Genomic DNA, 16,736 nt, shown 5'->3' on the forward strand with positions numbered 1-16,736 from the left:
GACAATGAGGTGGTGTCTCATGTGCTCAAATATTACTGCAACAATTTTAGCTGCAAATTTATTGAAGCAAAAAAATGCAAATTGTTTCGAACTATGTAACACGTTAAATTTTTTACGGTGCAATAAAGGAAAATATTGTTGAAATTCCCATCTACTATGGAGTTTGTATACACTAATACCTTAAATTTTTGGATATTACGACAACTATTGTAGTTGCAAAATTATTTGAACAAATTACAGACCTGTTCCAAACCATGGAAAGGACATTAAATTTTTTACAGTGAATAGTCCATAACATCCACATGAAAATATGCAGCACAAAAATGAAAATTATTACCAATGGTTCCATCTAACATACATAGAAACAGGGTCTTTTGATATCAATCACAATAATATAGGAAGCTTGAATGCTCAAGCTTCGACGTAATAGTCTATATTTATCACTGCCATATTCATTGCAATAATATGCAGAGTAAAAGAAAATACAAAGATAAGCATACCAAAATCTTCCTTTGTGAAGCACATTGGAGAATTGATTTTGAAGACTTTTCCATACATTCCCCCTTTTCCAACAAACACTCCCAGGTTTTCATAAGCATTATAAGTGCATCAAATATTTATCAAATTTACATAACATCTAACCACTACATAAATGAACAACCTTGTGAGATTCAAAGAAGGATGAAAGGTATATGTTTTGATAAATGTGAATTCAAGTGACCTTCATCTTCTCAAACACAAGTCAAGTCTCTTCTTTGACGGGTGTTTTTGAAGTTCGATCGGTCACATGCTCAACCCCAATGAATAGATCCCTCTTCCCCTTACATCTATAATGACTTAGAAGAAACAAACTTTCAGTTAGTTATAGATGTGAGTATTTCACCAATGTTTAAGGGAAATGAGAGGAAATAAAATGTTGAGATCATTTATTTTGATGGAATTTTTTCTTTATGTATAATTCAGTACAAGGAAGACACAATTTTAGATGCATGCCTAAATATGTCTTAGTTGTTCTTAAACTGGAAGAAAAAAGGAATTATCCATGCTCTATCCTATTACAGCAACAATACGACAGAAAAGAGATGTAGAAGTAGATCTAAATGCCAAAGGAAGTAACATACAAAAAGAAAGAAACAATAATGGTTTCCTAGTTGAAAAATAACTAACTTTCAATTCCAGAAAGCAAACTCATCTAATGGAATTCAGCATATGGTCTAGAATAAAATATTTTTGCACTTTTGAAAAGAAAAGTTAGCATTGATTTTATTGCTCAATGAAATTTGGTGAGGAAATTACTTTCATATTTGTCTTGAAGTTCTCTTAAATAGTTAATTAGATGAGCACCCACAACAATGCAATGTTCTTGTAGTTTTTATTTTTCTAAAAATTTTAGCACAACATGGTTGTTATCAGTATTGATATGATTTCCACCAAAAGTAACACAATGCAATTGGTGCGCTAACACTTCGGAAATTTCTGGAGTTGTTACAACAACACCAAGAGGAAGGCCATTCCTAATACCCTTTTAGTTACATTAAAATTAGCAATCATCATATACAAGTTTGAGCCATATAACAAGTTTTCCTATTGGACACTCTCCTCTCTAAATTTAATTAATGAAAGAAAGAAAGGAGAGACTATATTAATGTCCACAATTGATGAAATCGGATCATTAAGACTCAATAGTACATCAAGAGAATGACAATGCATGAGTTCCTAAGGCATATCCCAGAAAAGAAAATAGCAAAATACCAAGACAAAGGGGTAAACCGTACATAAATAAAAGAAAACATTGATGTTGTGCAAAAGAATTTCCTTGAAATTTTGGTAAATAAGATAGTCGCCTCAATGAAAAAGGTACAAACCTTATAATTTTCTAATCTGATTTACTAGAAATGAAAGTATTGAAAACGTGAAGTAAACAGGAATAAAGATACCTTGGTCATAGTTACAATGTCATGGATAACACCTTGTGTTTCTAAGCCCCAGTATTGACTTCCCATATGACCAAATCATTTCTAAACTTCGTCAGATATACAAACACCTCCAACCTTCTGGACAATATCATAAACTGCTAGCAAGCACCCAGGTGCTAGTTCTACTACTCCACCAACACCCTAAAATAAAGGCCCCATCTTCCTCTTGTAGGAGTAAAAGACAACAACTAAAACAAAGAAGCTATAGAATATGAACATAAAGGAATTTATCTGACAATATCATTCAAGTAAGAAATTCGATAATGAAAAAAAAAATGTGCAAAAATGTTTTATTTGGACAATTTGAAATGCCCTGCCAGTAAAAGGAAATAACACAAGTCTATATGTTCTACGCTAAAGCTAAAGAGTACAAAATTAACAAAACAACTGATAACAACTTAAGATTTCCAAGCATCTTTGTAGCTAATTCCTCTCCAAGCTCCATGACTACATGATGAAGATATATTGTTCTAGTATGTTGAAGGAGCTTTGTTTGCTTTATAATAGTATCAACAAATTTAGGGTGATAGTGCCCACAAGAAATATGCACGATGACTACATAAGCATCCAAGCATTGATGCCCATCTTCGTCAAACAAGTATTGCATCTTCCATTCAACAATATTCAACTGCAAAAATATGAAGGTATACAAGACCATTGTTAAAATCCATTGTACATGAAATGTTAGTAATACAAAAAAATTCAACCACAAACAAAAGTAGAGATACTCTAGCACTTAGCCAACTACATCCTTCACAATATTGTGCTAAAGAAATGACCCGCAATATATTCTTAACTTCTTTAATATTTTGCAACCTTAATATTATTATCTTGCATAGTAAATGTCAATTGCAATATTGTGCAATCTATTCCATTAAAGTCACTCACCCAGCGATAACACCCATATTGACATAATCATGTGAATCTATTCATCAAGGTATGAAAGAAAAGAAAATAGAAAAATAATGAGAACCCTTTATTTCATTAAAATAACCTAGACGTAAGAGCCAACCCAATATAATCACAGAAATCTAATGAAATATGTTGGATTGTGTTATATTCTTTCCACGACTAGCCAACGTAGTTAACCAGGGGAATAGAGGGGGGGCGGAGCCCCCCCTTCATTGCGTCGATTGTGCAGTGGGGGGGGTCACAGGGGGGTGGAAGCCCCCTCTGTCCAGGGGGTTTGAGGGGGGCAGGTAGCCCCCCTCTACGGGGTCTGGGGCAGCGCCCCGGGAAAATTTTTTTGGGACCCTATATTAGGTGGGACAAACCTACCTATGGTTTTGTGCATGGTTTTAGCACATGGTTTTTGGACGCGATGGTTTTTTGGTCTGTGGTTTTGGGCGTGATCATTTTTGGTCCATGGTATTGGATGCTTCGGCATGTATATATATGTATTGTAACATTGAAAGGAACATAATGAAAAATCAAGCTGGTAGTCCCGGTTTTGGGATCCAGGGGAAAATCTCTGTGTATATGTGTTTTATGTGTTATGCTCTCGCATTGTTTATTTTATGTTCTTAGAATTCATATGCAGGTAATTTATGTATGGGGTTAAAACGTACATTTGGTATTAGAGTTTTTTTGCTTCAAGGGGACGCCTTTATTGCTGAGGGGTTTCGCTCGGGCCTGTGGTAGACCCTGTTCAGTGGGAGATCTGTGGGATCGATTATGGTGGTGAAAGAATATGGGGAGCAGTGGAAAGATAGAGATCAAGAAATTTAATGGTCGGAGTTTTGAATTGTGGAAACTCGAGATGGAGGATATGTTAGTGGATAAGGATCAATGGATTGCAGTAGATCTGGGTACTAAACCAACGGGAGTGTCCGATGAAGAAAGGAAGAAGTTGGATCGGAAGGCAAAGAGCACAATACGATTGTGTGTCTCAAATTCAGTATTGTTGAATTTGTCAGGGGAAGCTACGACTAAGACTTTGTGGGATAAGTTAGGGACTTTGTACCAATCTAAGTCTCTAGTGAATAAATTGTTCCTACGGAAAAGGCTATATAACCTAAGGATGAAAGATGGAGACTCAATGACAGAGCATCTGAACGCATTTAATATTATGGTAAGTCAATTATTATCTGTTGATATTAAAATTTCAGATGAAGATAAGTGCATCAGTTTGTTGTGTTCTCTACCAAATTCGTGGGATAGTATGGTTATTGCAATAGGTAGCAATGCAACTGCCTCACAGTTTGATGAAATAGTCTCATACTTGCTAACGGAGAGCCAGAATGGTGATGCCTTGTCTGTACAAGGATGGTCCCAGAACAGAAACAAAAATAAGTCATCGAGTGGGAGATCTAAATCTCCAGGAAAACCTGTAAAGGTGGTGTGTTGGAAATGCGAAAAGGAAGGGCACTAAAAAAAGGACTGTAAATCTAAAGCTCCTGACAAAGGAAAGGGATCTGATGATGCTCCTTTTGCAAAGGCGAAAACCACCTCAGATGAAGGTGGGGATGTGTACTTGGCTTCTTCAAGTACACATGTAGATCATGAGGCATGGTTGATTGACTCAGGTGCATCCTTTCACTTCACTCCCCATAGAGAGTGGTTCTGCGAGTATGAGAAATTTGATGGTGGTGATGTCTTCTTGGGGGATGACAGGAAGGCTAGAATTGTTGGTCACGAAAAAGTAAAGTTGAAGTTGCAAGGTGGAAGGGTTAGAACACTTCCGGTTGTTTTGCATATTCCTGCATCGGCCAGAAATCTGATTTCCGTAAGCAAACTGGATGATGCAGGTGTAAAAACAATGTTCGAGAAGGATACCTACAAGATGGTTCAGGGAGCACCAGTATTGATGTGGGGGATTCAGATTGGAACTCTGTACAAGCTACAAGGTAGCATTATTGTTGATGGGTGCAACAGTTCTATGGTTCCTAAAAGTGGAGTAAAAAATCTAGTGGTCTCTGGAGAGAAGACCATGCTGTGGCATCAAATGCTTGGACATATTGGAGAGAAGGGCCTTCGAATACTTCATGGTAAAGGTATGGTAGAAGGTATGAGTAATAGCTCTCTGGATTTTGATTTCTGTGAAAATTGTGTATATGGGAAGCACAATCAGGTGAGTTTCCCCTCTGGTGGTAAGAGGGCAAAACAAATATTAGAGCTTGTGCACAATGATGTGTTTGGACCTATGAAGGTTCCATCACTGGGTAAGTCTGTGTACTATGTGTCATTTATAGATGAATTCTCAAGGAATACATGGATTTATTTCCTTAAGAAGAAATCTGAAGTTTTTGACAGGTTTAAAGAATTTAAGGCTCTAGTGGAAAACCAGACATAGAAAAAGATAAAGGTGTTGAGGTCAAATAACGGTGGAGAATTTTGCAGTAAGGAATTTGAATAATTCTATAAGCAGTGTGGTATAGCACGATAGAAGACTACTCCATACACACTTGAGCAAAATGGAGTTGCAGAAAGAATGAACAAGACATTGATGGAAAGGGCAAGAAGCATGCTCAGTGGTGTCAGGTTAGGACAGGAATTCTGGGCAGAAGCGGTGGAGACAGCATGTTACCTAGTCAATAGATCACCTTCATTAGCGTTGGAGGGTAAGACTCCACAAGAGGTATGGACTAGTAAGAAACCCTCTCTTTCACATCTGAGGGTATCTGGATGTGACGCACATGTACATCTTCCAAAGGAGAAAAGAACAAAGTTGGATAGTAAATCTAAAAAATGCATCTTTATTGGCAGGGTATAAGGATGTTTTAGAGGGTTATAAACTTTGGAACCCAGTAACAAGGAAGGTTGTGTACAGCCAAGATGTGGTGTTCAGAGAGGTGAAAAATGTTATTAAACATGAAGTCCCATCAAAAGAACCTGAAAAGATAGGGTTTGAGCTAAAGGAGGAAGAATCAGAGTCTACAGCAGAAGAGGAATCAGAAGATGAAGAGCCACAAAGTCCGATTGTGAGAAGATCAGTTCAAGAAAGAAGGCAGCCATAAAGGTATAGTCCATCTGCTTTCTATTCAAATTTTTTTTTATCTATTACTAATGATGATCCCAGAACTGTGAAGGAAGCAGTAGATTAAGAGGATGGAAAACTCTAGAAAGAGACCATGGTTGATGAAATGGCATCTTTGCACAAAAATGAGGCTTGGGATCTGGTGGAATTGTCGGCTGGAAGGAAACCCATTGGTAACAAATGGGTGTTCAAGAAGAAGACAAATGCAGAAGGAAAGGTGGAGAAATACAAAGCTCAATTGGTAGCAAAAGGTTATTCCCAGGTGTCGTAATTGATTTTGGTGACATTTTTCTCCTGTTGCCAAGGTAGATTCTATTAGATTACTTTTATCTGTTGCTGATACTTTTTATTTTGAGGTAGAACAGATGGATGTGAAGACAGCATTTCTTCACGAGGATCGGAAGAGGATATCTACATAAAACAACCTGAAGGCTTTGTGGTGAAGGGTAAGAAAAAACTGGTATGCAAGTTAAAGAAGTCTTTGTATAGGTTAAAACAGTCACCAAGGATGTGGTATCAGAAATTTGTTACATTTATAGAGGGACTTGGATTCACCAGAAGTAAGGAAGATCACTGTGTGTATTTTAAATTAATTGGTGACCATTTTATTTATCTGGTCTTGTATGTGGATGATATGTTGCTAGTTGGAAATGACAAAAAAATTATCCAGGATTTGAAGACCCAATTGTCCTCCAAATTCGACATGAAAGATCTTGGTGCTGCAAACTACATTTTGGGCATGGAAATTAAAATAGATCAAGCAAAGGGGAAGCTCTGGTTAAACTAGAGGAAGTATGTTGACGCAATACTGCAGAGGTTTAATATGCAGGATAGTAAACCGGTGAAGATTCATATTCTTGTAGGCGTAAAGTTATTTGATGAACAATGTCCCAAGACACAAGAAGAGGAAGAGGATATGTCTAGTGTTCCATATGCAAGTGCAGTCGATAGCCTGATGTATGCAATGGTCCATACTAGACCAGACATTGCACATGAAGTGGGAGTATTGAGCAGGTTTATGTCAAAACCAGGGAAAGAGCATTGGACAACAGTGAAGCAGGTTTTCAGTTATTTACATGGCACTAGTGATTATGGTTTGTGCTACCAAGGAAGACTAGTATTGGACAGAGTTTTGGATATTCGTGGCTTTGTTGATGCGGAATGGGCTAGAGATCTAGATCAGAGAAGATCTACAAGTGGGTATGTATTTAACCTATTTGGAGGTGCAGTCAGTTTGGATGAGTAAGAAACAATCTGTAGTGGCACTATCAACTACAGAGGCAGAATACATGGCAGCCACTCATGCAAGCAAGGAAGTAGTTTGGTTGTAAAGATTGTGTTCAAGTATGGGGTTAGTACAGGGAGCTATAAGGATAGACTGTGACAGCGAAAGTGCAATTTTCTTGGCAAATTACCATGCTTATCATTCAAAGACAAAGCACATTGATGTTCAGTATCACTTTTTGAGGGATATGATAGAAGACAAAAAGGTGTTGCTTGTAAAGGTGGACACTTTGAAGAATGTTGCAGATGCATTGACAAAATCTATGAGCTCTGAGAAGTTCTCTTGGTGTAGAGAAACAATGGGCGTTGCAGGGGTGGATAAATGACTAAGCTCTCCTGTGGCCCCCTATGGAAAGAAAACAACAAGTGGGAGAACGTTGGGTTGTGTTATATTCTTTCCACGACTAGCCCACATAGTTAACAGGGGGTTAGAGGGGGGGCGAAGCCCCCCCCCCCCCCTTCGTTGCACTGATTGCACAGTGGGGGGGTCACAGGGTTGGCGGCAACCCCCCCTGTCCAGGGGGTTTGAGGGGGGCTGATAGCACCCCTCTATGGCGTCTAGGGCAGCGCCCCGGGGAAAAATTTTTGGGACCCTATATTAGGTCAGATGAACCTACCTATGGTTTTGTGCATGGTTTTAGCACATGGTTTTTGAACGCGATGGTTTTTTGGTCCATGGTTTTGGGCGTGATGGTTTTCGGTCCATGGTATTGGATGTTTCGGCATGTATGTATATGTATTGTAACATTGAAAGGAACATAATAAAAAATCAAGCTGGTAGTCCCAGTTTTGGGATCCAAGGGAAAATCTCTATGTATATGTGTTTTATGTGTTATGCTCTTGCATTGTTTATTTTCTGTTCTTAGAATTCGTATGCAGGTAATTTCTATACGGGGTTAAAACCTACAAAATAAGCATGAAAGAACCAAAGGAAATGAATAGTAAGAGAAACATATTACATCAAATCAACTGGAAACTAGTACCTAGATCCATCTAATCTATAGATACTTACTGGTCTAGTCATGGAAGTTCCAAATTATGCCAAACAACATATGGATATGAATGAAGCACAAGGACCATGGTTTGCTAATAGAATTTCATATATTTCCATGTCCATATCCCAATAACTTCATAAAAGACAACCAACAAAGTACAAAAATTTAATCAAAGCCTATAACACTAAGTTTAGTAACCTATTTTCCATAAATCCTTGAATCTCAAGCACCAAACACTCTAATCCTCTTACATCCCACCGTGAGGAAATAACAAAAAACCTCTTAGATATGCAAGGGTTAGGCCAAGTGACAACATACAAACTATAACAAGAAATCCACAATTGCAATACATGATCTAAGAAACTTCCTCATAAGCTAGAAGAAACCTATAGACTCAAATGGTCTGCCACACACCAACGGGGAACATTGATTCACCAGCGAGGTCTACAAAGTGTTACATTATCCTCCTAGGTTCCATTCTCTCTGTGGTCTTCCCCACATGCATACAAGTTAGGGTTGATTTTGGCAGAACAATTACCCATCAGACCTAGTACCCAAGCTGAAAGAAGTCCCATATTTTTGGTGCAGCCTTTATAGGCATGTTCCCTGAAGCACTTTTTTTTGTTAAGTTCAGCATTGGTGAGGCAGATACAGCATGGTCATGTCTAAGGATAACACCCGAATAGGGTGGGGAATTGAATTTGTGACTTGACATTTAGGGGTGTCTTAAAAGCGCACCTAATCACCGTGTATCCAAGACCTTGTTAGCATTCCCTGAATCACTTTTGCAAAGGAAAGAAACAGAAAAATAGAAAACCCACCACATATAATCAATTTCATACTCACTTATCCCAACCTTGTAAGAAGGTGGCCAGAAAAGAAAACAAAAATCATGGAAGTCGTCATTCACCGATGAGGTCAACAGAATATTTAGTCTAAGATATACACTAACATTGCATTTTTCCTATTTTCCTCCCCTCCTATATGGCCTTAGTTTCAAAGAGCTTAAAACTTAGAACAGGTGCAAGTACCTAGTGATTTTAGTGGAGTATTTATAGTTTACCCCACAAACCTGGCACCAAGCTAAAGGAAGTACACTCTTTGTAGTGCAACTCCTCCTTGTGTGTTCCTTGAGAACTTCGTCAAGAAAATGAAAATTCAAGCATGTGTAATCAATTTCATATTCAGTACCTAATCTTGTAATAGGGGATTTCTTGTTAAAGCATGAACCAACTGCATGGCATGGATTTCAAATGGGCCAGACTTGATTTTTAACAGGATCACGTCTAGTGCTAGTCCTATGTGATTTTGTTGGAATGCTTATACTTTAAATTTGGCGCTTAATACAAAGGAAGCACAACCTGTGCAATGCATCCCCTCCAAGCATGTTTCTTAAGAAAAAACTCCCACTGCATGTAATTAGCTTCTTAGCCATCAATCCCAATCATAAAAGAGGGTGGCAAGAAGAAAAAATCAAGTGGCAACAATGAGTTGGTTCATTGATGAGAATGAAGAATATTATAATGCACACCAACATTACATTATCACTCTGGCTTACTCTGTCTATACAATATGAGCTTCAGGAAGGTGAGGTAGACCATAGGTTGCAAGTCCTAGGATTTTGATAGAATATTTACCCCTTGGAACTGTTGAGAAATCTATAGGGCAATAGTTAGAATGATTTCTCTATTCTTGATAACTACTTGTGATGTATTTTTTATTTTTCTTACTTATTAGATTCTTCCCTTATTATTATGTTTGATCTTATCATCAAACAACTACCAAAACAAGAATAACAATAGTACATAGAACACTAGATATAGGCTGCAAGCTAGGGCCAAAACCTCTCCACCTGAGAGGAAAACATGTAAATATCTTCTCTTCTTATAGATTCTTTAATTTATGAATTCCAAGACCTCTAGACCAAGACCAATACCCTTCCAATACCAACTTTGACCTCTCTAGATGATTAGCTTCCTTTTTCCAAGTCAAAACCAGTCAAATCTCTTTCAACAACACAATTTCGATCCCAAGCTTTAGAATCTTGACCTCTACTACAGGTCTAAAATATTTGGTCCCCTGCAACTGCTACTACATCCACACGTGTGAGCGAAATTTAGCCTTCCAAGGCCTCCCAACAACTTTTCTTACCTTGTTTCCTTGTCTAGGGCTAGTAGGTGACCTATTAGGCCCTTTTTCCAACAATTTTGATCATCTTCCAATAGATATAAAATTTTGACCTTGAAGCAGAAAACCCTAGCCTTCCTTCTTCACACGTGTGAGAGAGAATTAGCCCAAATTTTAGTTTCTTTGTCCTCCTTCTCATTTGTTTTCCCTCTTGTGCTTCTCCTTTTCTTATATGAGTGAGAATTGAATGTGTCCCAAGGAGGTTGAGTTCCCTCCTTTATATAAGCTTCTTAAGGTGGACATGGCTCCTCAAAATATGTTGACCTCTCAGCTGCCAACCTGACTTGGTATTGAAGGGTATTTTGACACTTTCAAATACAAAAATAATTTATTTTACAAGTTACAATGTGCGAGAAGGGGTCTTTAAATTATGACAATGATTCATTTGACTTATTGACCTAGGACAAACCCTAGAAGCACTCAATGGGTGATTGACCTCTAAAACAAAAAACCTTGAGCATGAAACCCATGCTCAAAAATAACAATAACAATTTTATTTAATTTTACAAAATACAAGAATCAAAAATACATTTCATATTTATGAAGACCGAACCTAGTGACACATTTTTCAACACTCCCTCTTAACTAGGGAGGTATTCATAAATGGTACATGAACATTCTCAATCTGAAGAGATTTCATAAGAAGAGTTGGATTAGTGACCCATTTGTTTAGCATCGTATCAACCAGCATTGTCATATAGCAAGGCCTTGACTAACAACTCTATTTCTCCACAAGACTAGATCATAATCCTATCGAGACCAATGATTTATAGACACCTTTATCATTGTCTCTCAAGGTACATAACCCACTCGGATGTTCACATGATATGGCCTTCCAGGACTATTCTTATCTTAGATTCACAATCCCCAAAGAATATTGGTTCTCTATGACTACCCTTATCTTGGATGTCATACCTCATCCTAAAAGAGTATCAGATGCCAAATTCCTACCTAATGCTCCATTATTTCTTCTCAAGTGAAGACAAGAATGATGTCTTTATCTATCCCTCTCAAATAGGGAGGAAATATCAACTAATCCAAGCTTGTCTCTCAAATACACAATCTTCTTATTAGGAAGAGATTTTGTCAATATTTTAGCTACACATTCATCAGCGGAGATATACCATAGTTGCAACACATAATCTTACACCAACTTTTGAATGTAGTGATACTTCTTTTTTATATGCATTGTCTTTACATGAAACATTGGTTCTTCAAAAAACCTTATACAGTTGGTGTTATCACAATGTATCACTATAAGGTCCATTGATCCTTCAAACAAGTTAGACAACAGCGTCCTCAACCAGACAACTTCTCTCCTTACTTCATAGGCTACAATGTATTTAACCTCAACACTACTCAAAGCAACAGATTCTTACTTTTGGCTCATCCATGAGACCATAGAGGATATCAAACTGAAACATCCTCTTGTAGTGCTCCTTCCATCCTACTCACTACCTCCCCAGCCAGAATCTGTATATCCAATCAAGTGGACATCATTCGTCCTATCATATTTCAAGAAGTAGTGGATTGTTCCTTGAAAATATCTCATAATTTGCTTGGATGTTATCCAATGATCATGTTTTGACTCCATTTGGAACTAACTATGAAAATTCACTGCAAAACATATGTATGGTTGATTATTCACCAAGTACATTAGTGAGCCAATCAATTGTCTATACCTAGTCAGATCCACTGGGCTCAATTCAGAACTCCTTAACCTCTTTAAGTTTGTGATCATGGGAGTTGTCATAGGTTTGCAATCCATCATGTCAAACCTCTTCATCATCTTGATCACATACTTTCCTTGACCTAGATAAATCTCATCAGGTCCCTACCGAACTTTCCTTCCCAAATAGTAGTGCATCATCCCAATGTCCTTCATATCGAATTATGCTACTAGTTGCTTATTTCATTATTGGATTCAACCTTCCATGCATGTTAAGAGAAGGTCATCCACATATACAAGAATGATAACAGGCTCATTCTTCACAACTTTGATATAGAGATTCAAATCAACAAAACTCTTTTTGAAGCCCAATCTTCGTAGGTATGCATCCACCCTAGCATACCATGCCCTCAGTGCTTTCTTAAGGCTATATAATGCCTTCTTTAACCTGCAGTCATAAGCCTCTCTATCTTTGATGTTGAATCCCAAGGGTTGCTCTATATAGACTTATTAATCAATGGTGCCATTTAAAAATTTAGTCTTGATATCCATTTGGTGGATGTTCCATCCCATTGATGCTACCAAAGAGACCAATGAACATATAGTTGCATACCTTTTTGTAGGTGAAAATGTCTCTTCATAGTCGATGTCTTCTTGTTGAGAGAAACCCCTAACCACAAATTTTGCCTTATATTTATCATTACTTCCATTTGTTGTAAGCTTAATATTGTAGAGCCATTTGTAAGTCACCATAGATTTGTCTTCAGGCCTAGGCATGATCTCCCATACTCCATTTTTCATTATCGATTGATACTCTTTATTCATGGCATCCTTCCATTCTTTGTGTGTGACAACTTCTTCAAAGGTGGATGGATCTACTTCTATCAATTTCATCATATAGTTTGCATATCCATAATATCGATTCACCTTCTTACTTTCCCTGAATGTGCCTTTAACTGATCCATGACCTTTTACATCTAATAGAGTATATTTCAACCATTAGGTCTCTTTCTAGTTTCGGGGATGACCATAAGTTGCACGAGTTCACTAGGACCTTCATCTTCATGATTTGATTCTTCTTCCTCCATAGTACCTCCCTCTTCAAATATAGGAAGTTATTCATCATCAAAGTCCATAGCGAGATCCTTTGATTTATTTAATGCAATACTTTCATCAAATATCACATCTCAACTAACTTCTATTTGGTGTCCCTCTTTTATGTAAATCCTATAGACCTTAGAAGAGTTACTATAGCCAGCAAATATTCCCTTCATGCATGAAGGATCCAAATTATTTCTCTTGTCCTTCGGTATGTGAATATAGACAAGACAACCAAAAATTCGGAGATGATCCACGCTTGGTTTCTTCCCATATGAATGCTTCTTCGAGAGTCGTGTTATCTAGTGACCTGTGGGGACTTCAATTTTGTATATATACAGTTGTCTTAGTAGCTTCACCCCACAGACATTTTGGAAAACCTTGATCATGTAACATGGCTTTTACACTTTCTTTAATGGATCACATCTTTCATTCTGCTCCATTTTTATCTGGATTATATGGGACTATCAACTCCCTATTAATCCCAAACTCCTCATAGAAGGCTATAATTTACTTGGATGTGTATTCTCCTCCATTATCAAACCTTAAAATCTTGGGTACAAAAGTGGGTTGAAGCTATTACATCATACACCCAAGGTACAAAAATTTATGACCTCCTACTCATATGCTTTCTTCCTGGTCTTCTTGTAACAACTTGAACTTGTTAGCTGCAACAAGCCTCTGCAGTAACAAGTCTCCACCTTGCTACATGATACCTCACCAAACTTTCTACTAAGTTTGATCTTTTGGCATCTTCCTAGTTCTCACCTCTAGAACCTCTTGAGCACTCCTTGCTTTAGGATTTTGCAAATATTGTCACTTTCCTCTATTGTCACATACACAAAGAAAACAATTCTCTTACCAAATCTTCCATCAACTTGTACCTTATTTTGCTACTTCTCCTCCACACTAGCAGAAGAATATTTTGTGCTTTGATACAACTTGATGAAAACGATTTTGAGATCTTTCATTTCTAATTTTTAATTTTTCTAGATCCTCAGACATGTGGGTTATAGACCCACCAAACTTCCACTGTGGCCATGAATTTTATCATTAAATACACAACCAACAAATCTCACAACATATATTTATATAGTTGACATAATTACAATCAACACGCAATAAAAAGTAGAGATATGTTGCAATTATCACGCCAAGGTTCAATAATCATGTTTTCACAACCACTTTCAGCTACATTTAATGTGTTCTTCAACCAAAATCACAGTGAATTCAAACACAACAATAAGGATCTCTCAGACTCATTCAAATGATGCAATGGTCTGCACACAACATCAAACCATCAAGAAACTTCAATACAAGAATTCACAAAACTGAAATCCATTTCCTATTTAATATTTTCAAAGTGTTCCATTGACCATAACAACACTTATTCATTCAGTGAGGTTCACAATTTTGGATGCCCATGGTGTACTTAGGTTCCCCTAGATTGATGTTACAATAAATTGGCTGCATGGCTAACCAATTACACACCAGATTGGTTGCCCTCTATATGCCCTCATACTTTCAATTTGTAAAAATAAATACAATAAGAATCAAATCATTGAAAGGATTTGATCTAATCCCTAAAATTTCTCATGATTCTTGGAACTAAGATAAAATCAATGAATTCGATGAAATCTTATCCTCATGGTGACATCCCTCTTTGATAGGTGCACCTTCTAGAAACTTGTTTCCATTCTTTCTCAAAGGTAGGTCAACGCTCCTACATCACATTCCCTATCTATTATTTCCATTATGTATGGTTTAGAGGGTATTTTCATTAGGTTTTTCTTTGGTTGGATCACCACAACCTTTTTCTCCTATCAATTAGGTTTGGGTCATCCTAGCTCTCCAATCATCTCTGAACACTTCCCTTTTCTATCCTCACATCCCCAATTCTTGTAGTATGATGTTCAATTTAGCATGATTTTTCATTTTTGTTATATGAAAGTGTTAAAGTGGTCTAGACTTTACTATGTTTTTAATTTTCTTATAGAGTTTAAATTATTTAGATGGAGAAATGTTTTTCTACCATGCTACTAGTCTAGTTTCCTAGTGGCATTATTAATAAGCATAAAGAATTTTTTATGTTTCTTAACTAGCAATTGCGCCAGATGTTGCAAATGAACAATGTAAGGCAATAGCATATGGAGAAAGAGCATAGATAGAGACAGGCATGATATGTTACAATTTGAGTGAGAGAAATAACATGGTGTTAAAAGTAAAGTGAACTCCTCTTTATCTATCCTATTGATTTGAGTTGAAATATGTAAATTGAAGGAATGCTTAGCAATTTGAACATTGTACTTGCAACTTTAGCTTTGTTTTATACCCTTCTAGGGAATGGCATAGCTTGGTAATTTGGAAATGGATGGTTGGTGAATGTAGGTATGGATCCTTGATCTAATGTGATGGTTCTTTGGTGTTGATGTTTCTTTAAGACACAATGAACCCCTAACTCTCACAATCAGAGCCACAGAAGAGTCTGCAAATTCCACACAGTTTTTAGCTTTAATAATATAAATTCAACCAAACTAGCATATTTCAAACAAGGGATGAAGTTGGGAGAAAGTCATGTATGATTTTGGAACAAATACAACTCATGTTATGCACCACAACCCCTTACCTCTAAGCCAAAATATCTCATGTAATACACCACAACTCCCTACCTCTGGGAGTGTTTCTGAAAGAAAGTTCCCATAAAATCAAACAAAAAGACCCTAAAAATTTTGAACCAAAAAACAGAGTTAAAAAGAAAATTCACAATCATTATAAATGATAACCAAGTTAGTCTATTGTATAATCTAGTTATATAATATCAACATTTAGTCAACCTGGCCTAAAAGAACAAATTTCATCAACATTTAGTCAACCTGACCTAAAAGAACAAATTTCAACCCCAATTGGGCCCACATCCAATTCAATTCATGTATAGTTATATAGAAAATCTTGAGCTGACAGGTCTCCCTTAAAATTGGGGAGTAGAGTAATGACCTTCATCCTATATCTAACAAGAATTGTAGACGTAATTGAATCTTTTAATCTTAAAATAGTCAACCTAACCTAAAAGAACAAATTTCAGTCCCAATTGGGCCCACATCCAATTTAATTCATGTATAGTTATATAGAAAAGCTTGAGCTGGCGGGTCTCCCTTAAATTAGGGAGTAGAGTAATGACCTTCATCCTATATCTAACAATAATTGTAGACGTAATTGAATCTTTTAATCTTAAAACAAGGAAAAACTCTAGTTAGCAACCAGAAATACTCTAAACAATCTCCTATATGTTGTAGATTCACATTACAAAAGGAAAGGAAAATGGATAATAAACTCGCTTGTCCACATACAGGCAATAAATACCCTAGGGTAGTTGCACATATAATAAAGATCAAAGATCAAATTCCACACATGTTGCAACAACAATATACTATAATCATTACCACAATCTCTGACCCAAACAATTCATTCAAACCATGCAAAATGAAGGTCGCAAACAAATTAGTGAAGTCTTTGAGCCCAGCAAACCTTAGAAATTAAATTTACATAGAAAC

General features: G+C 36.9%; 1 pseudogene; it reads right to left on the reverse strand.

The window, feature by feature from the left end:
* Positions 1–266: 266 nt before the first annotated feature.
* LOC149207339 (alanine--glyoxylate aminotransferase 2 homolog 1, mitochondrial-like) overlaps positions 267–16,736 on the reverse strand; it is a 35,460-nt pseudogene continuing 18,990 nt past the window's right edge.

The sequence above is a fragment of the Pinus tabuliformis genome, chromosome 1_2 (assembly GCF_031772625.1).
Source record: "Pinus tabuliformis cultivar Carrire ecotype Pingquan chromosome 1_2, CPIR1, whole genome shotgun sequence".
Taxonomy (NCBI): domain Eukaryota; kingdom Viridiplantae; phylum Streptophyta; class Pinopsida; order Pinales; family Pinaceae; genus Pinus; species Pinus tabuliformis.